Below are 27,864 nucleotides of genomic sequence, written 5' to 3' on the forward strand. Positions count from 1 at the left end.
CCTGTTCCAGTTTTTTGATCTTGCATCACTCTGCTGCAGATTTCAAGCCCTGGAAGGAAATCAGCTTTACCTAGCTCAGTCACAAGCCCTCCCTCAGCCAAAGGAGAATGGGATAACTTGAATGAAAGCCTCCAAGATGATTGTTAGGGTGTTGCTACCAGGCCAAAGGAAAGTTGACTGAGGATGACAAAAGCAGGAAATGTCTACATCATAACCTCTTGGGCCTTATCTTAAATGTCACCTTCTCAGGGAATCTTTTCTGAACCACTCCATCTGTCACACTCATTGTTTCACCGTTTCTCAACACATTTTCTAGTTACATACTTGTGTGTTAGTTGGTTTGTCTCATATTCTCCTTCCCTTAGAGAAGGGACTGTTAGTCTGCTGTACACTACATCCTCACTACCTAGCACAGAGCCTGGTGCATAACAGACTCTCAATGAATATTTATAGAATAAATAAACAGACCAACAAGTGAGCAAATGAATAAATAATACAGAACTTATGATACTTCTGACCAGGTCCATGTGACATTAACTTTGTAAGAATGAATGAGAAAAAGACAAAGAGAATATGATAAGTATAGGTTGTCATTTGCTCTGCCCTGTATGGTGTTGTGGAAAGGACAAGGACCCACACCCAGGAAAATAAGGAAAGATCACCTGTGCATCAGAAATGAGCCACGTCATGCTGTGCTGTGCTATTCTTGAGGTCTAAGTTGTATAAGCAGTTAAGTAAGAGCAGAGGAGACCTACAGTGGTGAAGTCTTAGTGCCTAGAATGTCTGCAGAAGGAGGAAACTCTCAAAACTGAAATGGGGTTCATGGCCTGGTTGCAACTGCCACGAGCTGAGATCAGCAGTATAAGTTCATAAACCTACTCCCTCAGCCTCCATTTAGGCCTGGTGGTCCATTCTCGATAGCAGAGTCCCCAGGTTCATCTGCTGATGGCTGTGGGTCCTTGAAGATGTCTTCACCATTTGGGCCAGAGGAGAGTAATAAGCAGTAAAGCTAAATATGTTCACTTTGGAAATCAATAAATATTGTAATCATGATAGCTTGTGTATTGGGTTTTTTGTTTTAGTCATTTTTTCACAAAATAAAAATTTGACAATCCCAGTGTACCCTGGGTGGAAAAATGTTTTTTTTTTTTTTTTGTGGTTGTTTGTTTTTAATGTTTCTGGTCCACAAAACCTTAAAGCTTCAAAAATTACAATCTCAGAGACCCAGGCACCCCCTGCAAGGGCGTCAAGCCCATCAGAAAATCAACTTTTGAAGCAGTAAACATCAGTATATCAGCCATTGTTGTTGCTTTTGTCATTGTGATGGCAATTACACAGCCCCAGCCTGTTTCCTTTCCTGCCTCACACCTACTTGGCCCTCACATTAGGCTAAGAGGCCTCGGTCTGTTACGGGGTAAAGTTGGGAGTTCATAACCCACTTGAATCAAACTGTGAAAGATGATGTATTAAGAACTGTGTAATGTTTTGAATGACCAACAATAAAAAAAAAGAAAAAGAAAAAAAAAAAAAGAAATAATGAAGTGCCTCAAGAAATCAAACACAGTGCTCCAAAGTGTGTGGGCAAAGCAAACCTTTACTTCTGGCAGAAGGGCGAGCTAGGAACCCAGTTAGCAAGCCAACTAGGTGGGCAGTCCACCTGCTTATATTTGGAACCTAAAGCAGAGTAGCCCTTCACTCTGATTGGAGAAGTTGGGGCAGGGGGCAGGTTTGCAAACTACATGATTGGCTAATTTTCGAATTAGGAGAAGCAAAAGGGAAGGGCTACAATTGGATCCAGCTAAGGCTAAAATAGATTTTGAAAATGTACCACCAGAATTTCTTTCTCACAACCCACATCCTGGTCTGTGGGTCAGGAACAGTCAAGCCCTTGGCTCTTTCCGTAAGACCTGGACATGAGGTCTGGTCAGTGACCAAAGTGTGTGCGTGTACACATACGTGCCTGTGAGTACACTTAGAGCAGTGAGAGTCCTTAGGTCACCAACTATAGGGGAGTTACCTAACTCTAAGAGGATGTTTTGTTTTAACCCTGTTTTACAAAGAGGGAAACTGTGGCCTAGAACACTTCAGTAATTCAAATCAAAGCCTGGCTGAATGCAAAGTTTAAATACTAAATTGACCTCTTTAGTAATGTTACAGGTGATCCTTGATGGCAGCGAATTCCCAGACGCCAACATTATGAAAGACTGGTCTAGAAGTGAGTCTGCTCCAGGCTGAGAGAGGAAACACTCCAGCTTCTTATATTTGAATAGTAGTGTGGTTTTAAGCCCTACACACTTAGCCATTCCCCCAGAAGCTGGCCTATGCACTCCATATGCTTAGCTAGAATCTGAGTTTCATGAAGAAAACCACTGCCTAAAAATCAACTAGTATAATAAAAATGTCTTTTTCTCACCCGTAGTAATATTATACACATTTTTAAGAAAGACTTTGAATAAAATTAGACCTTTTTCATTTTACAGTAAAGGTGAGCTCACCGATTTTCACAAAGCTGTGAAATTCCATATAAGGAAGTTTTAAGATCTCTGGTTTTGTTTGTACAAAGGCATTAATGAAAAGTTCAACCAAGATCTTCATGCTCACTGACTCTGGCTTCCTGAAATTTAAGTCTTCAGCTAAAAGAGGAAGCAATTCCTACCCAATTCATGCTGCCAACAGCCACGCCTGTTCTCAAGCTAAGAACACCAGTGGACTCTTTAAACTTAATTTCTTCACAATGTTCTCCCTGCTAGTAAATGTTAAGTTTCTATTTCAGGAGGAGGAAGAGTGCGACTAACTTGCCTGTCTTCATGCCCATCTAACTCCTTTCAGGATTTCAGAGGTTTTTACTCGGGAAAGTAGAACCATGCCTACGTGACAACTCCCCAGAGCCCTATTAGAAGTAGAACGGTGAGCATGCTTAGAATAGAACAAGGGAGTTCCATCTTTCTTCCAGAGGTTGTCAATAGTCTGTTACTGTTTTTAAATTTCCAACTAAAATATTTCCAAACTAAAAAAAATTAATACTTCTTAATTATCTTAACTTTCAAATGCACCACACACAAAATCTTCATTAGTGACTCAGCTACGTGCTGTCCCTGTTAGTCTGTCACACTTTGCACATCAAAAGATGTTTCCTAACAATCATGGCCTTATCCCCAACTGAGCTTCATCATCATCAGAAAACAAAGATAAGATTTCCAGTCTGTGCTTAGCTTGTCAATCACTGCACACATATTCACTGAGCACTTAATACAGGCAGGAAATTGAGGTTTATGGATACAGAAGGGAGCATAAAAGACAATCCTTGCCCTCCCTAGAGATGCTCACAGACCAGTGAAGGGAAAAATAAACCTATAATTCCAAATTATGTTAATTGTGCTGAAGAAAAAGAGCAAGGTTTTACAGGAAAGTTTAATAAAGGAAACCAGTTTTAAATCAAGAGGTCATGAAAGACCTTTCTAGAAGTGATCACAAAGCAAAGACAAAGAAACAAACAGGTATTGACCCAGAGAAGAGGCTGCTGGGCACATGGTCCTCCTCCCCAGCCTTCTGTATCTCTTGGAGAATCTTGTTCAGGACAAGAAATGCAGCTTCTAGGTGCATCAGAGTGGAGGTCTAGGGCTTGCCTTCCTACAGGTACAGATACAGGAGCTCCCCAGGGCTTCCTTCTCTACCAACCCACACTGTGCTTCCTGTGACCCTTTACTCCCTTCAGCTGCAGCACTTCAATTAGCACTCCAAGTGAGTATCATTTGTGTTAGTACTCCAGGTGTTTTACTGGTTCCTGTGATGTGCAGTATCCACACCTAGCCTGTAAGCTCCTGGAAAGCAGGTGACTCTCATTCTCCTTTTATAATGCTCACGAGGCCTTGAAGACAGCGTAACTCATAGCCACTGTTCAATAAGCACATGTTTAATGAAATTTTATCTCAACATGAAATAGTGCATCCAACACTGGATATGAAGTAAAAGCCAAATTAGACAAGGAAGTTTGCTCTAGTGTTGTAGGGACAAACGAGGCAAGGAAACAGTTTTATTTAGCTGCAGCCAGGCTCAGATTGATTCATTATTGCTATAATCAATCAATCCCCTGAACCCTGAGTTCAGGTAGTTTCAGAGTTTTATACCCAGCATGTAAGGGGAGGGGCTCAGAAGTTCACAGTCTGCAGAAGTTCATATAAAAGCAGCTTTTTCTTTCACTGTTTGGGAAAGTTAACCCTTCAAGGACAACACCTGAGAAGGGGAGAGCTTCTTCTCCCCTTTCTTTCCTCCCCCTGCCAGTTGTTACCATGGAGCCCAATTGATAACTTATCTTAAAAATGTGGACATCTCTGTGAAGCCCCAGCTCAAGGCCAGAGGCCTTGTTTGCACATTTCTACAAACTACTATACTGGAAATGTTTGTGAAAAACTAATAAGGAGGTGTCCAGCACCTGGAGTCCTGATATCTTCTCAGCCAGTGGCCAAGTAAAACAGGACAACATGAAAATATCTACATTGGGGCTGGGGATGTGGCTCAAGTGGTAGCACGCACGCCTGGCATGCGTGCGGCCCAGGTTCAATCCTCAGCACCACATACAAACAAAGATGTTGTGTCCGCCGATAACTAAAAAATAAATATTAAAAAATTCTCTCTCTCTGTCTCTCTATCTTTTTAAAAAAAAAAAGAAAATATCTACATTGAACTCTTTTGCATAGACTCTTTTGCTGATAGTCCTAAAATCAGCCATCGTAAAGATTTCTGGAGAAGCCCAGTTAAGACTTTTCTGTGAATAAAGGGGTGCCACTTCACTAGAGTCACATTAATGTAAAGAAAATGGCATGAAGGGCACTGATGTAGGTATACTCCCTGCAGCTTCAAGGAATTCAACTTGTATGACTTTGACTAGTGAAGGCCCTAGTTCTCAGTTCTGAGTATCCTCAACTCTAAGGTGCAACACTGACCAACATGTACTTTTGGAGATGGTGAGGAAGGGCTCTTTAACTATAAACATAAACAAATTCTCCTTGACATATGATGGAGTTATATTCTGATATAGCCATTGTACATTAAAAATATTGTAAATCAAAATGCATTTAATGTTGGCAAGGACGTGAGAGGAAAGTTTCACTCAGACAATGATGGTGGGACTGCAATTGGTCAGTCAGTATGGAAAGCAATATGGAGATTCCTCAGAAAACTTGGAATGGAACCACCATTCGACCCAGTTTTATCCCACTCCTCAGCATATACCCAAAGGACTTAAAATCAGCATACTTTAGTGATGCAGTCACATCAATGTTTATAGCATCTCCATTCATAATAGCTAAGTTATGGAACCAAAATAAATGTCCTTCAGTAGATGAATTGATAAAGAAAATGTGAGATATATATATATATATAGATAGATAGAGATATAGATATAGATAGTAATATTAGTCAGCCATAAAGAAGAATGAAATTATGGCATTTTCTGGTAAACATATGGAACAAGAAACTGTCATGTTAGGTGAAATAAGCTAATTCCAAAAAACCAAAGGCCAAATATTCTCTCTGATATGTGGATGCTGATTCACAACAGAAGAGGGTAGGGGAGATTTCACCAGATTAGACAAGAGGCAATGGGGAGTGGGGGAAGGGAAGGGGAATGGGAATGGGAAAGACAGTAGAATGAATCTGGCATAACTTTTTTGTGTTCATATATAAATACATGACCATTATAATTTCATATCGTGTACAACCACAAGAATGGAAAGTTATACTCCACGTATTTATGTCAATATACATTCTACTGTCACATATAACTAAAAAGAATAAAATAATTTATGTAATAAGTAAAAAAAATACATTTAATACAACTTACCTATTGCACATCACAGTTTAGAAACATAGTACATTGCAGAGTACCAGCGATCTGATCACATGGCTGACTGGGAACTGTAGCTCACTGCAGTTGCCCAGCATCAAAACTGAGTATTATAGCTGGGCACGGTGGCCCATGCCTATAATTCCAGTGCTTGGGAGGCTGAGACAGGAGTATCATGAGTTCAAAGCCAGCCTCAGCAATGGTGAGGCAATTATCAACTCAGTGAGACCCTGTCTCTAAATAAAAATACAAAATAGGGCTGGGATGTGGTTCAGTGGCTGAGTTTCCCTGAGTTAAATCTCTGGTACAAAAAAAAAAAAAAAAGTGAGTATTGTATGCAATGGCTATCCTGGGAAAGGATTCCAATTCAATATCCAAATTACAATTTCTACTGAATGCGTATCAATTTCACACAATTGTAAAGTCAAAAAAATTTTGTAAGTTGAATATTGTAAATCAAGAACATCTGTATTGCGAGCCATATCCTAATTTCAGAAACATTAAAATGTGTCAAATATTAAGAAAAAGTTATTACTCATCGCCATTTTCCATGAGACTTAAAAGAAATTGTTTTTTCTTCTACTCCATGCGCCTACACAAATTTTTCAATAATAGCTCCTCAAATTCTTTTTGGGAAATCAATCTTTCTTATTAAATGAAATCTACTGGGTGTGTCATCAGGGTGCCCAGCTTTCCTTTCATGAAATAACAGACACCTGACCCAAGCTAGGTCACTCGGACATTTGAACATCGAATCCTAAGAAAGATGGTGCCATTGGCTGTTGGTACACCTAGAACTGGAACTCTTAGCCTGAGTCCATGGACTAGAAAATGGTCCCAGAGGGTTGCCAGACATGATACAGTTTTATAGGTGTAGATAAGTGAATTTTTCTGATGAGATGATCTCAGATTCTCAAAGAGGTCCATGGCTGAAATATGACTTCAGAGTCAAAGTTCTTAACCATGGTCTGTGGATGAGCCTGGATGGGGAAAAACATTATTGCTGTTTTCACAAGCTTCCATTCATGTTCCGTTAATTATGAATGTAGGCCATGAATCACGGTATTATTAGCAATTCCTGTGAATCTGCCACTAAGAGAAATTAGATATTTTCATATCACATTATGGTGCTGCAGATATCTCAAAGTATAATTTTCACCTCTTACTACTTTAAAATTACATTATTATTAGAACCACAGCTAGATCTTATTATTCGACATGTTAATAAAGAAGCATATCTATTAATGATCACCAGATACTTTACTATTTTAAAACCACATCTCAAGATAATTGGTTTCCTTTGTAATATGTATGCTTCATTCTGTTCAAAACATTACACAGAGAGGAGGTCTGAGAGCTCCGTCAGACTGCCAGAGGACCCACAACATGAAAAGGTTAAAGGCCCCTTCAAGAAAATCTTGATAGGACTACATTCCTTAACCCTTCCTATATTGATTTTACAAAGTTAGGGTCTATCTGGTGGTTTCTCTCCTTCAACTACCTATCATTTTTACTCCTAACATTGGAACCTCTGGATTCTTTCCAAGCAGCAGGCATTACCTAATAAACATATACACCATAGGACAGGGAAAATAAGCCATACTACCAAAAGCACTATACAGATTTAAATGCAATTCCTATTAAAATTCCAATGATACTCTTCATAGAAATAGAAACATCAGTTATGAAATTCATTTGGAAAAATAAGAGAATAGCTAAAGCAATCCTTAGCAAGAAAGGCAAAGCAGAAGGCATCACAATACCAGACCTTAAATTATACTACAGAGCTATAGTAACAAAAATGGTATGCTATTGACACAAAAACAGACATGAAAACCAAAGGAACAGAAGACACGGAGACATAACCACATAAATACAGTTATCTCATACTAGACACCCATACATTGAAGAAATGATAGCCTCTTCAATAAATGGTGCTGGGAAAACTGGAAATCCATATAAAGTAGAATGAATTTGAACTCCTATCTCTCACCCTGCACAAGACTCAACTCAAAATGGATCAAGGACCTAAGCATTAGACCAGAGACCCTATGCTTACTAGAAGAAAAAGTAGGCCCAACCCTCCATCATGTTGGCTTAGGAACCAACTAGATTCTTCCTCAACAAGAATCCTAAAGTGCAAGAAGTAACATCAAGAATCATAAGTGGGATGGGATCAAACTAAAAAGCTTCTTCACAGCAAAGGAAACAATCAAGAACATGAAGAGAGAGCCTACAGAAAGGGGGAAAATCCTTACCACCTACTCCTCAGATAGAGCACTAATCTCCAGGATATACAAAGAACTCAAAAACTTTAACACCAGAAAACCAAATAACCCGGTCAATAAATGGGCAAAGGAACTGATAGACACTTCACAGAAGAAGAAACATGAATGGTCAGCAAATATATGAAAAAATGTTCACCATCTCTAGCAATTAGAGAAATGCAAATTAAAACTACACTGAGATTCCATCTTACTCCAGTCAGAACGGCAATTATCAAGAATACAAGTAACAAGAAATGTTGGTAAGAATGTGGAGGAAAAGTTTCACTCATACATTGATGGGGGGACTGCAAGTTGGTGCAACCACCATGGAAAACAGTAGGTAGATTTCTCAGAAAACTTGGAATGGAACCACCATTCAACCCAGTTATCCCACTCCATGGTTTATACAAAAAAAAAAAAAAAAAAACTTAAAATCAGCATACTTTATTGATACAGCCACATCAATGGTTATAGCAGCTCAATTCACAATAGCCAAGCTATGGAGCCAACCTAAATATCCTTCAACAGATGAATGGAGAAAGAAAATGTGGTACATATACATAATGAAATATTACTCAGCCTTAAAGAAGAATGAAATTAAGGCATTTGCCAGTAAATGGATGAAACTGGAGAATATCATGCTAAGTGAAATAAGCCAGTCTCAAAAACCAAAGGCTGAATGTTCTCTCTGATATGTGGATGCTAACCCACAACAAGGGAGGGTAGGAAGAGGAAGAATAGTAAATCCATTGGATCAGACAAAGGGGAATGAAGGGAAGGGATCGGGGAGGGGAATAGGGAAGACAGTAGAATGAATTGGACATCTCCTATCCTTGTTATGAATATATGGCCAGGGTAACTCCACATCATGGACAATCATGAGAGAGAGGGAGATACAGAATAGGTAAATCCACAGAGATAGAAGGTAGATTAGTGATCAAAATATTTTGAGGGAAAGGAAAATGGGGAGTAAATACTTAACGGGGGATTAACCTCTTAATGGGTGCAGGTTTCCTTTTGGAATGGTGAAAATGCTTTGGAATTAGAGTTGATAATGGCAGAGCCCTGAGTGTACTAAATGCCACTGGATTGTACACTGTAAAATGGTTAATTGTAATGTTGTGAGAGTTCTATCTCAATAAAACATAAACTAAAATAATAAATAAATAATTTTAAAAATCCATAACAAATTTTCCTGAGAATTATTTAAGGACCCATTTAGGGGAGTAAAGAAAAAAAATTCCAAAGTTTAATGGTATTTTGTTTCCCCTCTTTCCCCCTCAACCCACCCTCCCCTCAAGTTGCTCTTGTACACTGCAATTTTAGATCACTTATGAAATTGCTAATGTGTACTTTAGCCTACACATTAAATTCTGGTTTGCACTTATGCATATTAAAACACACCACTAAATACTCATCTGACAAGCTATATTTTAAACCTCAAACTAGATTTTATTGTGCCTGGATGCATTTTTAATGTACCTACTAAATTTCACCTGGACCGAAAGAATGGCTGGCAGTGATGATTGGTGAGGAGGAAGGAAGAGTCATCCCTATCCCACACATTCTGCCTCTGCTTGGGGGACCAAGGGGATGGCAACCCAACTGCCTGCTGGCTTTGGAGAGCTTTTCAGGAAAAGATTCTAGACATGACCTCACTGCCTTGAGCTGGGTCCGAGAGATTACTAAAAGGCTTCCCATCCTGGGAACTTGCCCTGTACCAGGGACCTCAGCTTACCCCATTAGCACACCCAGTCCTTGCCAGACGGGTCACAGCAGACTTGGGTTACCTTCCTCAAGCTCCTCTCACATCTTTCTCTGTCCTTTCTTCTTTGCCGGGGGTTTGAAGTTCCGTTTTCTGCTCACAAACTCTGGTGAATCCATATAGCCTTCTAGATCCGTCTCCAACCAACTGAGCCCAGGAAGGAAGAACCAGCATTTTGGGGTGGGGGTGGGGAGACTAGGCAATGCCAAGTTTGTGTATCATGGATCCCATTTAACTTTGTGATGAACAGCATTAAAAGGTTTTTATGGCCCATGGAGATAAAGAAACCAGGTGCTCCGTCATATAAGGTCACACCCACTACTCTTTCCCAACCTTTTCTTTACCACTTCTGCACTACTCAGCTAGGCAGGCCCCTGCTCGCTTCCCTTGATTGTGTCACACCTTGTCCACAAGGAGCCTCAGACTAAAATGCCTCTCCCCTGCTCATTCCAAATCCTCCCCATTCCTTAAGCTTTGGCTCAAATTACCCCTTCTCCTAAAAGCCTTCTCAGTTCCCTCTCCCTTCCCTCAGTGACCATTTGCCACTCCAGTACTACACCAGGTATCCCCTGGCTTGAACCATGTGTCTGGCCTCCTCCATCGAACAATAAACTCCCTGGGAGCAGGAGCTGCGCTTTATCATTCTTTGTATTTACTGAGGTGATCAGTAGGATTGAGAGCTGGAAACTGCTTGATTTTCTCATGAGCAAGAGACTGATTTTTTTTTTTCAGGCCAAAGCATCAATCTTTTCCCCAGCTTCCTCCCATCTCTTTTTCCCCAGTGGTGTCTCATGGGACTCCTAGACATTCTGTCCAGCTGCCCTCAGTAAGTGGGCCTATCTCACTCAGGGCTCCTTCCCCATTGCACCCTCTCCTAGATGCATCCTCCTTCTGCTTTGTAGCTAGAAGATGAAAAGGCTCTTTTTTCCTTTACATGTCTAATGACATCATCCTTTCCAGACAGGCACTTGGGGGAAAGTCATGGCAGGTTAAAGTATTGCTACTTATTCAGAAAATGAGCAGGTCGCGCCCTGTCTCCAGATGTCTAATAGCTGCTGAGGCAGGGTGGGGGGAGTATGTGGATGGTGTTGGCAGAAAGAAGGGGTTTTTTGGAATTAGGCACATCCAGGAAAGGTCAGGGTCCTTGGGATGGGGCACACAGATAAAAGGCAAAGCAGCCTGCATCATGTGAAGCAGGGTTGCTGCTATAAGACCTGAAGGGTCCCCAACCCTTTGAGCTTGTAATGGTTTCTTTTTCTTTCCTTTTGTGTTCGAAATTTCTTTATGTTTTGGTTCTTCTCTGTTCTGGATGATGTGCTTGGCTAATTTGCTACAACAATTCATGGTTTCTTTCTTCTCCCACAATTATTTCTTCAAGAAAAGTATGTGGCATGGAAGAAAACATGGATTAGTCAGTAAAATCTCTAGCCATTGTTTTCTAAAATCTAATATCCTTTTAGACCTAAAGTCCTAACATTGGAGGATCTTTAACCTAACATAGGAGATTAAGGGGGAAAAGAATTCTCTGGATAGCCTGAGTGTGTGGAGCAAGGCATTGAGGAGAGTGGAGGATCCTCCCAAGATGCGACAGACTGAATACTGCTGGAGAAACAAAAGGGGGTAGTAGAGACTGTGTCTGCCTGAGGTTGTAAGCCCTAAGTCCTATGTGCATTAATTTTGTTTTATGTTAGTCAAATAAACACATCCCTAGGCTTAATTCTACCCATTGTCAATCTCTGAATCTAACTAGCTGTGATGGACTTGTTAAAGATTTGTGCACCTCAAACAAGAAATAAAAGCTGCAAATAGCCTCTAGCTCCATAAGGGCTCTGTAGTCAGTGGGAAATTCTGAGAGTTGATTACCTAAAAAGATGGGAGGCATCTCCTATGTCAGATACCTAAAGAATGGGAAAGACTCTGAATGTGTAACCCAATCCCTGGGCTTGAGATCTGCAGAGGTAGTACAAGAATGACTTAAGTAGCCCTTTCCCAGCTACCTGCCCAATGGGTAGTGAATTTGGTCTTAATCAGAAAATAAGAAGGAGCTGTATGATTTGAGGTTTCTTGGTTACAGACAACCATTCCAAGTAGTTTAAGTAGAAAATAATTGATTAAAAAATATTGCAGGTTTGTAGTTATAAGACAAATGAGTTCTGAAGGTCTAATGTGCAACATGTTGACTACAGTTAATAATAATGTACTCAAACTTAAAATTTACTAAGAAAGTAGATCTTCAGTATCCTCACCACACACATGTACAAAAAGTAACTATATAATGTTATTAATATGCTAATAAGCTTGATTGTGGTAATCATAGTACAATGCATATATTTATCAAAACATCATGTTTTATACCTTGAATACATGCTACTTTTATTTGACTTTATTTAGTATTTTATTTTTTAATTTATTCTTTTTAGTTATACATGACAGTAAAATGTATTTTGACATACAAATGCATAGAGTATCACTTCTCACTCTTGTGGTTGTACATGATGTGGAGTTACACTGGTTGTGTATTCATGTATGAACATAGGAAAGTTATTTCTGGTTCATTCTACTGTCTTTCCCATGCCTATAGCCCCTTCTTTTCCCCCCTTACCCCCTGTCCATTGACCCACCCCCACCTCACACCCCACCCCTGTGAGTCAAAGAGTACATTCAGCCTTTGGTTTTTTGGATTTGGCTCATTTCACTTAGACAGTATTCAGTTTCACCTATTTACTAGCAAATGCCAAAATTTCATTCTTCTTTAAGGCAGAGTAATATTTAATTTTGTATATGTACCACATTCTCTTTATCCATTCATCTGTTGCAAGTGCATCTAGGTTGATTGTGTAGCTTAGCTTTTGTGAATTGAGCTATAATGAATATTGATATGGGCATGTCACTAAAAGCATGTTTATTTTAAATCCTTTGAGTATATGCCGAGGAGTGGGATAACTGGGTCAAATGGTGGTTACATTCCAAGTTTTCTAAGAAATCTCCATATAGCTTTAGAGGGTAGAGGGTGGTTGCACAAATTTGCAGTCTTACCAGCAATGTCTGAGTGAACCTTTTCCCCCACATTCTTGCCAACATTTCTTGTTACTTGTATTCTTGATAATTGCCATTCTGACTGGAGTAAGATGTAATCTCAGTGTAGTTTTAATTTGCATTTCTCTAATTGCTAGAGATGTTGAACATTTTTTCATATATTTGTTGATCGATAGTATATCTTCTTCTGAGAAGTGTCTTTTTAGTTCCTTTATATTGATTGGGTTATCTGGTTTTTGGTGTTAAGTTTTTTGAATTCTTTGTATATCCTGGAGATTAATGCTCTAACTGAGGGTGGTAAGGATTTTTCTCCCATTCTATAGGCTCTCTCTTCATGTTCTTATTTCCTTTGCTGTGAAAAAACTTTTCAGTTTGATTCCATCCCATTTATTGATTCTTGATGTTACTTCTTGCACTTTAGGATTCTTGTTGAGAAAGAATCAAGTTGGTTCCTAAGCCAACATGATGGAGGGTTGGGCTTACTTTTTCTTCTAGTATGCATAGGGTCTCTGGTCTAATGCTTAGGTCCTTGATCCATTTTGAGTTGAGTCTTGTGCAGGTTGAGAGATAGGGGTTCAAATTCATTCTACTTTATATGGATTTCCAGTTTTCCCAGCACCATTTATTGAAGAGGCTATTATTTCTCCAATGTAGATTTATGGCACCTTTATCTAGTATGAGATTAATGTATATGGATTTGTCTCTAAGTCTTCTATTCTGTACTATTGGTCTACAGGTCTGATTTAGTGCCAATAGCATGCTGTTTTTGTTACTATATATCTGTAGTATAATTTAAGGTCTGATATTGTGATGCCTCCTTCATTTTTCTTGCTAAAACTTGCTTTGGCTATTTTGAGCCTCTTATTTTTCCAAATGAATTTCATGAGTGCCCTCTCTATTTCTATAAAGAACATCATTAGAACCTTAATAAGAATTGAATTAAATCTGTATAACACTTTTGGTAGTATGACCATTTTGACAGTATTAATTCTGCCTATCCAAGAACATGGGAGATCTTTTCATCTTCTAAGGTGTTCTTCAATTTCTTTCTTTAGTATTCTGTAGTTTTTATTATAGAGGATTTTTTAACCTCTTTTGTTTGTTTGATTTCCAAATATTTTATTTTGTTTGAGGTTATTGTGAATGGAATAGTTTTCCTAATTTCTTTTTCAGTTGATTCATCACTGATTATAGGAATGCAATTGATTTAAGTGTTTTCATTTTATAGCCTGCTACTTTGCTGAACTCATTTATGAGTTCAAGAAGTTTTCCAGTAGAGTTTTTGGGACTTCCAAATGTAGAGTCTTGTCATCAGCAAATAGGGATAGTTTGAGTTCTTCTTTTCCTATTTGTATCCATTTAATCTCTTTATTCTATCTAATTGCTCTGGCTAGAGCTTCAAGGACAATGTTGAATAGAAGTGGTGAAAGAGGGCATCCTTGTCTTGTTCCAGTTTCTAGAGGGAATGCTTCCCATTTTTATCCATTTAGTGGCCTTGATGTTGGCCTTGGGTTTAGTATAGCTAGCTTTTACAATTTTAAGGTATTTTCCTACTATGCCTAGTTTTTCTTAGTATTTTATTTTTACTTTAATAAAGCTTAAAAGTATTGGATAGTTTGGGTAAAAATTTTGGGATGTTGGGTAATTTACAGGAACTCCAAAAAGGCAGAGAACAAAACTTAAAGAATGAGCAGCTAAACCATCCCATCTACCAATTTCGTGAAGGCAACAGTTGTCACTATCAGGCATTAGATGCTCCACCTCTATCTCCAGAAAAATGGGCTTCATTCACCATGGCTTGCTTCTGAATCTATGACTCCCCCAGAGGAGGCTTTTGACAGAGCATAAGTCATGTGCCTGTGCTCCAGCTGCAAAAGAGACTGGGAAAGTGGATTTATGGCATTTGCCCTGGGAAGGCAGGACTCCCAGTGTGCAAATTTCCCTAAAGGTAGAAAGGCTTTCAGGAGATGCTAAGCTTCCAGAAAGCATTGGAAATGTCATTTCAGCTGCCATTCTTTTTTTTTTTTTTCCAAAAAGGAGAATGAAGACAATCTGATCACATGTTGGGAAAGTAAATTAGGGTAAGGTGGGTAATGCCCGTGTGTTTTCTGGGGAAGATGGACTCCAGTGTGGAAGGCCATGGAAGACCATCATGAGTTGCTTTTTTTCAATTTCTGCATATGGCTAATTGTCACTTTGGAAACATCTTGACAGGTATAGGCAGTCAGAAGAGCAGTAAGGCAGGAGTAGGCTAGGAAAGTTAGGAAGTGTCTACAGGGGAAGGACTGAAGGTGAGTAGAAAGAAGACCTCTATTTCATACATGTCAATCTAACCAGCTCCCTGAGATGGGGCAAGCCTAAGCTGGGTCCAACATGAGTGAATGAACATCCAGCCCCCACAATGTCAGTCTAAAGATGAGAGTTTAGACAAATGACTGGCATCCAGTGGAACCATAGGCAAGATGAAGGAGCAGAAGACAAGAGGTGCAAGCAGGCATGAAGCAAAAATGAGTGACATCAGTCACTGGTTCCCACTGTAGCACAAAGCTCCAGTTCAGCCTTTCTGAGAAAATAAGTGAAGGAGTTGGTTTGAGAAAGCAAGTGGGGGGATTGTGGGACTGAGCAGTTTTTCCATAGGGACATCCAAGTATTTCTCTAATTGCTAGAGATGATGAACATTTTTTTTCATATATTTGTTGATTGATCGTATATCCTCCTCTGAGAAAAATCTGTTCAGATCCTTGGCCCTTTTATTGATTGGGTTATTATTATTATTATTACTATTATTATTATTATTATTTTGGTGCTTAGCTTTTTGAGTTCTTTATATACCCTAGAGATTAGTGCTTTATCTGATGTGTGAGGGGTAAAAATTTTGTCCCAAGCTGTAGGCTCTCTATTCACCTCATTGATTGTTTCTTTTGCTGAAAAGAAACTTTTTAGTTTGAATCCATCCCATTTATTGATTCTTGATTTTAATTCTTGTGCTATAGAAATCTTATTAAGGAAGTTGGGGCCTAATCTGACATGATGGAGATTAGGGCCTGCTTTTTCTTCTATTAGATGCAGTGTCTCTGGTTTAATTCTTAGGTCCCTGATCCACTTTGAATTGAGTTTTGTGCATGGTGAGAGATAGGGGTTTCATTTCATTTTGTTGTATATGGATTTCCAATTTGCCTAGCACCATTTGTTGAAGGGCTATCTTCTCTCCAATGTGTGTTTTTGGCACCTTTGTCTAGTCTGAGATAACTATAATTGTGTGGGTTAGTCTTTGGGTCCTCTATTCTGTACCATTGGTCTACCAGTCTATTTTGGTAATATGAATTATAATGCTTTCTGCTTCATATATTTTAAAAAGTTAAATAATAAACTATTTATATAGGTGAAAAAAGAAAGAGAGAGAGAGAGAGACATCCAGGTATAAGGTAGGGACTGAGAATAAAGAAAAAAGACAGAAATACATCCTGCTCTAAGGAAAAGTTAAAGTCTTCTAAGATAGATGCACCAGGTCTTTATTTGTTTGTTTATTTTTTTAATTTGTTCTAATGTTATATATGACAGTAGTATGCATTTCAATTCATGTTACACATACAGAGAACAATTTTTCATTCTATTTGTACACAAAGTACAGTCACACCATTTGTGTCTTCAAACATGTACTTAGGGTAATGATGTCCATCTCATTCCACTATTTTTTCTATCCCTGTGCCCCCTCCCTTATCCTCCCACCCCTTTGCCTTATCTAGAGTTTATCTAATCCTCACATGCTACCCATCATCCTCATTATGAATCAACATCCTTATATCAGAGAAAACATTTGGCATTTGGCATTTGGCTTACTGCACTTAGCTTGATATTCTCCAGCTGCATCCATTTACCTGAAAATGCCATGATTTTATTCTCTTTTATTGATGAGTAATATTCCATTGTGTATATATACCACATTTTCCCTATCCATTCATCTACTAAGGGCATCTAGGTTAGTTCCACAATTTAGCTATTGTGAACTGTGCTGCTATAAACATTGATGTGGCTGTGTCCCTGTAGTATGCTGTTTTTAAGTCCTTTGGCTTATAAACCGAGGAGTGGGATAGCTAGGTCAAATGGTGGTTCCATTCCCAGATTTCCAAGGAATCTCCATACTGCTTTCCATATTGGCTGCACCTATTTGCAGTCCCACCCAACAATGTATGAGTGTGCCTTTTTCCCCACACTCTTGCCAACACTTACTGTTGTTTGTATTCTTAATAGCTGCCATTTGGACAGGAGTGAGCTAAAATCTTGGAGTAGTTTTGATTTGCATTTCTCTAATTGCTAGAGATGTTGAACATTTTTTTCATATATATATTTGCTGATTGATTGTGTATCATCTTCTCAGAAGTGTCTGTTCAGTTCCTTGGCCCATTTATTAATTGGGTTGAGGTTTTTTTTGGATGTTAATATTTTTGAGTTCTTTTTATATCCTAGAGATTAGTGCTCTATCTGATGTGCATGTGGTAAAGATTTGCTCCCATAATGTAGGTTCTCTATTCACCTCACTAATTGTTTCTTTTGCTGAGAAGAAGCTTTTTAGTTTGAATCTGTCCCATTTATTGATTCTTGGTTTTAATTCTTGTGCTATAGGAGTCTTATTAAGGAAGTTGGAGCCTAATCTGACATGATGGAGATTTGGCCTACTTTTTCTTCTATTGAGCACAGGGTCGGGGATGGGGATGTGGCTCAAGTGGTAGCGCGCTCACCTGGCATGCGTGCGGCCCAGGTTCGATCCTCAGCACCACATACAAACAAAGATGTTGTGTCTGCCGAAAACTAAAAAATAAATATTAAAAAAATTCTCTCTCTCTCTCTCTCTCTCTCTCTCTCAAAAAAAAAAAAAATTAAAAAAAAAAAAGCACAGGGTCTCTGGTTTACTTCCTAGGTCTTTGATCCACTTTGAATTGAGTTTTGTGCATGGTGAGAGATAGGAGCTTAATTTCATTTTGGTGCATATGGATTTCCAGTTTTCCTAGCACCTCCTAGAACTAATAAATGAACTCAGCAAAGTAGCAGGATATAAAAAACCAGCATCCATATATAAAACCAGCAGGATATATAAAACCAGCATCCATAAATCAGAGGCATTTCTGTACATCAGTGACAAAACCTCTGAAAGAGAAATGAGGAATACTACCCCTTTTACCTTTTTTAGACCCTCAAAAAATAAAAATAAAATAGTTGGGAATCAACCTAACAAAAGAGGTGAAAGACCTCTATAGTGCAAACTACAGAACGCTAAAGAAAGAACTTAAAGAAGACCTTAGAAGATGGAAAGATCTACCTTGCTCTTGGATAAGCAGAATTAATATTGTCAAAATGACCATACTAATAAAAGTGTTATACAGATTTAATGCAATTCCAATCAAAATCCCAATGATATTCCTCATAGAAATAGAAAAAGCAGTCATGAAATTCATCTGGAAAAATAAGAGATCCAGAATAGCTAAAGCAATCCTTAGCAAGAAGAGTGAAGCAGGTAACATCACTATACCAGACCTTAAATTATATTACAGAGCAACAGTAACCAAAATGACATGGTATTGGCACCAAAATAGACTTGTGGACCAATGGTACAGAATAGAGGACACAGAGACAAACCCACATAAATACAGTTATCTCATACTAGACAAGTATGCCAAAAACATATATTGGAGAAAGGATAGCCTCTTCAGTAAATGGTGCTGGGAAAATTGTTTGTTTATTTTTTATGGTGGTAAATATATGTATCATAAAACATCATATTATCTGATTTAAAGTATACAATTTAGTGGTAGTAAGTACATTCACAGTGCTGTGCAACCATCACCACTATGTAGTTCCAGAACATTCTCATTACCCCAAATGCAAACTCCATAGCTATTAAACAGTCACTCTTAATTCCTCCCTCCCCAGCAGCCCCTGGAAACCACTAACCTCCTTACTATTTTTGTGCATGTGCCTACTCTGGATTTTTCGTATTTATAGGAACTCATATAATACGTGGTCTTCTGATATAACACGTGAGTGTCTTTGTGTCTGGCATAATGTTTCTGAGTGTTGTCCATATTGCAGCATAGGATGGTTAATTTTATGTGTCAACTTCACAGGATCACAGAGTACTAACATTAATTGAAATATGAAGATGTGTCACAGGATCACAGAGTACTAACATTAATTGAAATATGAAGATGTGTCTGTGAGGGTGTTTCTGGATGAGATTAGCAGATGGTCTTCCCAGTATGGTAAGCCTCATCACTGAAGGTCTGAATTGAACAAAAAGGCCAACAAAGGGAACTAGTCTGAATGTCTTCTAGCTGAGACACTAGTCTTCTCCTGCCTTTGCACATAGATTCAGACTAGAAATTATACCATCAGCTCTCAGCTCTCCTGGTTCTCTGACTTTTGGTTTAGAACTGAAACTATGCCATTGGCTTTCGTGGGTCTCCAGCTCGATAGCTGAAGAACTTGAGATTTCTCACCCTCAACAGCACTCTTTGAGGACCACAGTGGACCAGACACTATGCCAGGCTCTGGAGTTATAAAGATGATAAAACCTGCAACCCCTACCCTCAGAAACCTATCAAGAAGATAGCAACATGTACCAGGGAATGTTCCTAAACTTTACTGTTTTAGCTCAGTGGTTTGTAGTATCAATCATCACGTTGGTCTGGATTGTTTGTGTCTCCCCAAAGTTAATTTGATGAAATCCTAATCCACAAGGTGATGGTATAAGGAGGTAGAGCCTTTGGGAAGTGATTAGGTCATATGTGTATATGGGACTAGAATCTTTATAAAAGGCACAAGAAAAATCCTTACCCTAGCTGTTATTTGGGTTTACAGTGAGAAAAATGGCCATCTATAAAGAAGCATATCCTCTTCAGATACTGAGTCTGCCAGCTCTTTGACCTTGAACTTCCCAGTCTCTAGAACTATGAGCAAGGAATTTCTATTGTTTATTAGGTACCTTTATGGTTGAGCTTCAGTATGTATTAAATGCTGGTATGCTGTGACCTTGTCAAGTTGACACATACAATTAACCATCCTAGGCTGCAATATGGACAACACTCAGAATGCCTGTGTTATTTTGTTATAGAAGCTTGATCAGACTAATTCAATATCATCATAGATACTATTATTATCATCTTCATTTTCCAAGCGGTCACCACAGAGCTTACAAAACTGTAGGCAGGGAAATAAAGAAACATTAGGAAAAAAATAATCGTGATCATGAAAGGCTCCAATACATTCTCCTCATTTCAGTGACTTAACAAAGTCATGTAGCTAATGACAAAAAAAAAAAAAAAGTCAGCCTGGATTTATACAGTCCACACTACTAATCACCACCAGATTGAGCTTCAAAATGTATTTACATAATAGACCTCTTGAAGAACACAGGAACATAGAACAGAGCAATTAATTTCATCTGAAGAAAATTCAGGGAGGCATCAGATGTGACTATGTATCTTTGCCAAGAAAAATAAGTAGGATTTCACAGGGAACCGAAGGACCAGCAAGAGCAAACATCTGGAGCTGTGGTGGAGTCAGGGACCTCAGTGAAGCCCCCAGTGAAAAGAGCAGGGGCATGCAGGTGAAAATGAGGAGTGAGGGCACAGGCCTGCTCTAAATCTCCTTTTATATGTCTTAGTGCTGTCACTTCCCTAAAACTTGTACCTATGACCCTTCATTTTAGGACAAGAAATGCTCATCTGTATGCAAACAATCACACTGAGGTCTGAGGAAGCACGTACCGCTGCTGCCACCTAAAACAATTGTGCTTCCACTGGATCATGAAATGTGTGTTACACTTCAAAGTGCACATTTTAAATGGCTGATATTACTAAACAAACATGGTGAGCATTAAATCAGTGCACAGCAGCCTCTTCATTCCACTCAGTGGAGGAGGGGCTTTATGCCTGCAGTCCATGTCCCCTTTTCAGAATGGCATTAATCTAGTCATTCTGATTTCCTAAGTCCTGCCCCACTTCTACCATCATTGCTTCCAGAACAAATGCTGTCCTTGTTAGTGTGGCATTCACCTTTTTTTAAAAAAACCATTTTTCAGCCTAACCTTCAACCTCATGTCTCTCTACTCCTCCCCCTCCATCCTCATCCTCTCTATTCCAAGCACCAGCCAGCATCAAGCCATTCTGCATCTAAGAGAAATCACTGGTTGCCTGAATCGTCAGCCTTTCTGACAGCCTCCGCACACCTTCCTCCCACAGCTCTCAGCTGTGAGCTAGTGCTCACCTTACCATCCAGCTCTCTCTAAAACACAGAGATGTTTCCCTGAGGTTCACCTGGCCTGCTTTTTTAATAATCACTGAGCCAACATATGTACATACATCTAGTGACCATGTGAAAACTAGGCCTGTTAAGTTATAAATATTAACCCAGGTCACTATTAATAAGAAATATATGGATTTTTTTAGCATTTGTTACTATATATTCTTAATATATATATTCTTAACATATATTTCACCAAATCTCTGCCGAACACCTGTTTCTTACACACACCAGGCACTGTGATGAAACGGAGGGCAAGACAGTGGTGAGGAAGCTGTCACCACAGAGCTTATAAAACATTGTAGGGGCGACAGGGCAGGGATAAAAAAACATTAGAAAAAACTAATAACCATGACCATGAAAGGCTCCAATACATTCTCCTGAGAAAGAACCCATCAGCAAAAAGGAATATCATAATTGGAGGGAGTTGCTTCGATGAGGTGGGCAAGGACAGAATTTCCAAAGGGGTGATGTTAGAGCTGATAGCTGATGAATGCACATGAGCCAGTCAAGAGAAGAACCAGAGCAAGAGCAAAGGCCCAGAGCGGGAAAAGGGGTTTGTGAGTATTTGAAATAGAAAGGAGCATGGTGTGGCTGCTGTGGAAATTAGAGAGGAGGTAAGATAGGGCTATCATAAAGATTAAGTGAGAGACAACATATAAAAGGCTTGGTGGGAGCTCAAACAAATGCTGTCCATCAATCATCATCATCATCTTTATTATCATATCATTTCAGCAAGATAGGAAATAGATCATACATGACATAGCATCCCATAATAAGAAATTTAGAATTTAATAACAAAAATTGAAAATTCGAAATCAGTCTCAGCAACTTGTGGAGACTCTGTCTCAAAATAAAAAATAAAAAGGGCTGTTAGCACATCCCTGGGTTCAGTCCCCTGTACCACACATACAGATACACACACAAGGAAGTTTCATGTGTTTTTGAGTCTGTTACACACTTTGACAGAAAATGTTTGAATATCTTCTGATACTGTGTTTAAGTCATGGATAAATTTATGTTGCTCCCTTGAGAAACTCATGGAGTTGTTCTCCAACACCAATGACCAAGTCTCCAAATTTCCAGGCAACAACAGGCTGTTCTACAATTCCATTAAATTCTGACACCATATGGAGATTGCCGCATATCCCAGAAATTAGAGCCATAGTCCCACAACAGTGCCCTCACCTCAGACACGACTTACAAGTCCCCAGGCACCCTTCCTTCTTACCGACTGGCTATAAATCAGGAATTCCCACAACCCCTTCCTCATACTGAGAATTTTCTAAAACAACACATAGAACCAAGAAGGTATCCAACTTACTACTATCAATTTATCATAGCAATTGTAGCTCAGGAATAACCAAATGAAAGAGATGTGAATGTCTAGGAAGGCAGGCAGAGAGGTTCATGCCCTCTCTAGGTGCAACACCCTTCCAGCACCTCCATGTGTTCACCCACCTGGAAGCTCTCCAAACCCTATCATTTAGGAGTTTTTATAGAGGTGTGACCACACAGGCAAAACTGATTATTAATCTCCAGCCCCTATTCCTTCCCCAGGGAATTGGGGCTTAAAAGTTCAGGTTTCTGATCAATGTTTGGTCTTTCTTGGGATCCGCCCCTAATCTGAAGCCATAGAGAAGCCCACCAACAGTTGCCTTATTTAAACAAAAAAATACTCCTATCACCCCAATCACTCAGCAAATCCCAAGGGATTAGGAGTTCTGTCAGGAACCAGGGATGAAGACAAAATATATATGTTTTTATTATTATACAGCTTTTATTGGACTAATTTAAGTAGTTTTTAGAAGAACATGCTATAGCTAATTGCATTTAGAATCAAATCTATGAATAAACAAATAATATATTATTAGTCTATCAATAGCTGCTAAAATCTGCTAGAACACCTTACATCATGCAGGTAGATCTTGCTATTTTCTAATAAATCATTGGCTTCCCTGGCCTCACAGAATTTTGCACTCCAATACAGCGGGCATAATAATTTTTGTGTTTGTATTAGCAAATGCTTGGTATAATTCCTGGCACATAATAGATGCTCAATAAACATTTCCCAAATGCATGGATGAATACTATAGAAATACTGAAGTAAGAAATTATTCCTTATCTTCAAGGAGCTTGCAGTCCATTTGGAAGGAAAGTAGAGACACGACACTTAGTAATAATTCTTTTCACAAACCTCATTAGAGAGAGGTATAACAGTGATCAAAGCTCTTAGACTATGGATTTAGCCTGAGCTCTAAGGACTCCTTCTGTGTGTACTTTGAAGAGTTACTTTACCTCTCTATGCTCCCTTTCCTTTCCTGCCAAGAGCAGTTATGAGAAGTAGATAATGCACTTAAGTGCTAAGAGCAGTGCTTGGAACAAAGAAAATGCTACTATTTGAACCCCAAAGAGGACATCAAAGTAGCACTGGTGTCAAGGCCAAAGTGTTTGTCTGGGTTAATAAGAAACAAGATTAAGAATGAGATGATTCTGGTGTGATTTGGCAACCTGTAAACCTTGGGCACTTATCCTCAACTCAGCAGAGAGGTCTCTGGTCTTCACAAGAGCCACTCACATGGCAGCCCTGCTGCAGAGCTGGGACCTTGGCTGGGTCCTGCACAGGTCCCTGCTGGAGTGTCAGCTTGGGAATGATCCAAGGCATGACTGTGTCTGAGCCATCTCCAAGGAGCCAGTCACTCTGTTTTCAGCTGGAAGAGGGTTTGGGTGGCCTCTACTGCCAATTTCAGCTGGGCGCTAGCCACATGCTGGCAAGCAGGCTCTGGGAAAATGTGACCTCTTATTGTGTATCCATCTCCAGAGCTGGTTCTTGGTCTCTGCCATGGAACTGGTACAGAACAATGAAGCAATGGCTGCATTGTGGGAAGACTGGTTCATTAACCTGTGTTCTACCTGGGTGACTTGGTGGTAAGCAGGTTACTCCTGCTCTCCTGACTCTCACCCCTATTTCAGCAGGAATTGGTGCCCTCCTAGCTCTTTCTCTAGATCTTGGTGGTTAGTTCCATGGATTTAAAATGCTAAAAAGATGCAGAGATAAACCATCTTTCTTCTGTCTCATTCCTATCCCTCACTCTTCCCAAACAATCAAGGTATGACTCAGTTCAGAAAACCAAACAACAGAAGCCCAGCAGAAAACAAGCCAAGGCTGCTCAGCTCCTGATACTTCAGTCTTCAACTCAAACATTATCTGACACATTTCTAGAACACAACATTTTTACAGAACACTGGATATGATTATGGGTCTAACTGCTCATTTCTAATGCTACCCCGAATCTAGTTCAGTGATATGATCCATTGCTCTTCCCCTCAATTTCCTATTACTTGTTTCCATATTCATATATTAATTTAAATTATAATTTATCTTACAGTTGATCTTTTTTTAAAAAAAATAATTTATTTGTTCTAATATGTTATACATGACAGCAGAATGCATTTCAATTCACAGTACACAAGAAGAGCACAATTTTTCATGTCTCTGGTTGTGCGGCAAAATAGAGTCACACCATTCGTGTCTATATACATCTACCTAAGGTTATGATGCCCATCTCATTCCACCATCTTTCCTACTCCCATGCTCCCTCCTTTTCCCTCCCTCCCTTTGCCCTATCCAAAATTCCTCCATTCCTCCCATGTTCCACACGCCCCCCTCCCCTGCCAACATTTAATCTTTATAACAGGGAAGCAGACTATCATGGTGCTTAAAGTTCAGAGGAAGGAGTCTGATGGCCTGGGTTGGAATGGAATGCCAGCCTCAACACTTACTATCGAGCCACCAGGAGCAAACCATCACTGCTCTGTGTATCAGTTACCTCATCTGTAAAAATGGGATAAATGTGCCAAAAAAATTCACACATGTGAAAAATTTAAAGGTAATCTTCTTTACTAAATCACCTTAAGTGCAGGAAGCCCTCAGTAAATATTTGCCAGTAATGTTCTTATTCCCAAAGCTTCTGATAAGTTAGTCGTATCATTACCATTTTTTTTTTTGTCTTCTGGTCTACTAATTACAAATCTAACAGGTCATTTATATTTAGTTCATTAATTTATCAAGTTAAGTGTTTAATTTATGATAATGTGTTAGTAGGAGTTCCCCAAAGAAACAGAACTAATAGGAGATATATCTAGGTACAGATACAGATGAGAGAAGATTTATCATCGGAATTGGAAATAGGGAAGCTGAGAAGTCCCATGACCTGTTATCTGCCAGCTTGAGAACCAGGAAATCCAGTGCTATAGTTCAGTCCAAGTCCAAGGGCCTGAGAGTCAAGAGCTGGTGTATCAATTCCAGTCTAAAGGCCCACAAACCAGAAGTGCCAATGTCCTAGGCAGGAGTCGACAGATGTCTTAGTTTAAGCAGAGACAGCAAAATTCCTCTTCCTCCACCTTTTCATTCTATTCAGGCTGTTATGGTTTAGATCTTACCTGTCCCCCAAAGATCCATGTGTTAAAGTCTTGGTCAACAGCCTGTGGTGCTGCTGCATGGTGATGGAATCTTTAGGGACTGGGGTCTAGTGGAAGGTTGACAGGTCATGGAGACATGCGCTTGAAGAAGATCTCAGGAACCCCATCCCTTTTTCTCTCTCTTTGCTTCCCAGCTTCCACAAAGTAGGCAGCTTTCTAATACCATGCATTCCTGCCATGATGTACAGTCTCACCACAGGTCCATAGCAACAAGTTCAAATGATCATGAACAGAAACCTCTGAAACCAAAAGCTAAAAATAAATCTTTCCTCCTTTTAAGTTGTCTATCTCAGGTATTTGTCACAGCAATGGAAAGCTGGCTAATGCACAGGCCAGTCATAGATTAAATGATGCCCACTTGCAAGGATGAAGGTAATCTTCTTTTATACTAAATCTACTAATTTAAATAATAATATCTTTCAGAAATAGGCTTACTCAGAAATCCTGTATTGCAAGCTAAATGGGCACCCTGTAGCCCAGTAAAGTTGACTCATAACATAAACTATCAAAGTAATGACACAAATAATATTAAAGCAGGTATGGGGGCACACACCTATAGTCTCAGCTATGAGGGAGACTGATATAGGAGGAACACTTGAGCCTAGGAGTTTGAGACCAACCAGATAACACAGTGGGATCCTATCTCAAAAAATATTAAGTAGTAAGACAGTAATATTTATTTAGTACTCTGTATGTCATGCTGTATACACTTGACTATTTATACATGTTGCCTCATTTACTCTTCATAATTAATGGATTCCAAAGACTGGCCATTGACTAGTGCTGATTCAAGGTTAAAATTTTCATCAGTCTATAATAAACACAGTGGAAAGCTTTTTCCTTTTAAAGACATTTCTATTTAAAAGAATTTATCTTTCCTACTTTTTGGTTTAAATACTTTCTTTTACAGTGATGGTCAATGTTAATCTCTTATATTTGGATTGTTCTTACATGGAAAAATAAAAAATTGGCCACCCTGTATTAGTCATTAGAACTTTATTGGTTTGGTGTCTATTAGGTTCAAAAGTCTAAGATCTGTTTCTCACTACAACTCTGAAGTGTAGATGTTATTATTCCCAAGGCTAAGAGTGGTTACATGACTTGCCCAAGGTCACACAGCTAGCAGAAGGCAGAGCCTGGATGTGACCCTAGGGACCTAGTAGCACTTGGATTCTTGATAATAACATGGACTGCATATAGGACAAATATTTCATTTCATTTCCTTAGTTATCATGTTGTAAGGTGTGATTCCCCATTTCACAGAATAACAAGACTCATTTGCATGGTCCTATCTTCTGGATCTATGAGAGCAGGATTGGCACCGAGCGCCTTGATTCCAACTACTGTGTTCTCTTTGTATCTCCTATGTGCCTACCAAAGCCAGGCTATCATAGATAACTGAAAAATGTGCTCTAGTCTCCAGGGGCTCATAATCTCTGCAGAGAGAGTCAAACAATTTATCATGAAGCCCTGATAAGCAGGATACTAAAGTGTGTGTATGGCACTTTGAGAGCACTAAGAAGGAAGGAAGAAATTAATTCTGAGGCCTTTTCAAACATTTCTAATGACATTTTAATATCTTGCATTCATTCTTAAAGAATCCTATATGAAACTGAGGGTTGCCTATGACTATATTTATGAGCTCTTGGTGGAAAATCTTTTCCATTAGTAGCATATTTCTTACAATATGATGCTTTGATTAATTCACTTAATGAGGATTTTCTGGGATTTTTAGACTAACACATTTTATTTTTAAGGTGAAAAATATTTTTAATAACAAAAAGAAAACACTTTAAATCGTTCAGCTTCCATTGTATCCTAAAGTGATAAAATATTTCTTCTTATGTCTTTAACTGTTCCAGTTGGAACTTTGGCAAAAGACTAAAAAGACCTTGATTCTATTTCCCTTCCTTAGTGTCAGCTCTGCATTTAGAGTTTTATCTAGCAGTTTATAAATACTAGAATAGGAGAAAATACAAATGTGATAGCATCTGAAATAAATTACATAAAGGTCAAAAAAGCAGAAATGTTGAATTTCATTTTAAGTCCCCAAACAGGTAGCAGGTGAAATCTTCCATCCAAATCCTTCTCTCCAAATTACACTGTGAAGGCTGAGTCAGATACGCTGAGCACAGGGAACTCTCACTGACGTCAGCACACATTTGGAGAAC

Source organism: Ictidomys tridecemlineatus, chromosome 4 (genome assembly GCF_052094955.1).
Source record: "Ictidomys tridecemlineatus isolate mIctTri1 chromosome 4, mIctTri1.hap1, whole genome shotgun sequence".
In the NCBI taxonomy this organism is placed as follows: Eukaryota; Metazoa; Chordata; class Mammalia; order Rodentia; family Sciuridae; genus Ictidomys; species Ictidomys tridecemlineatus.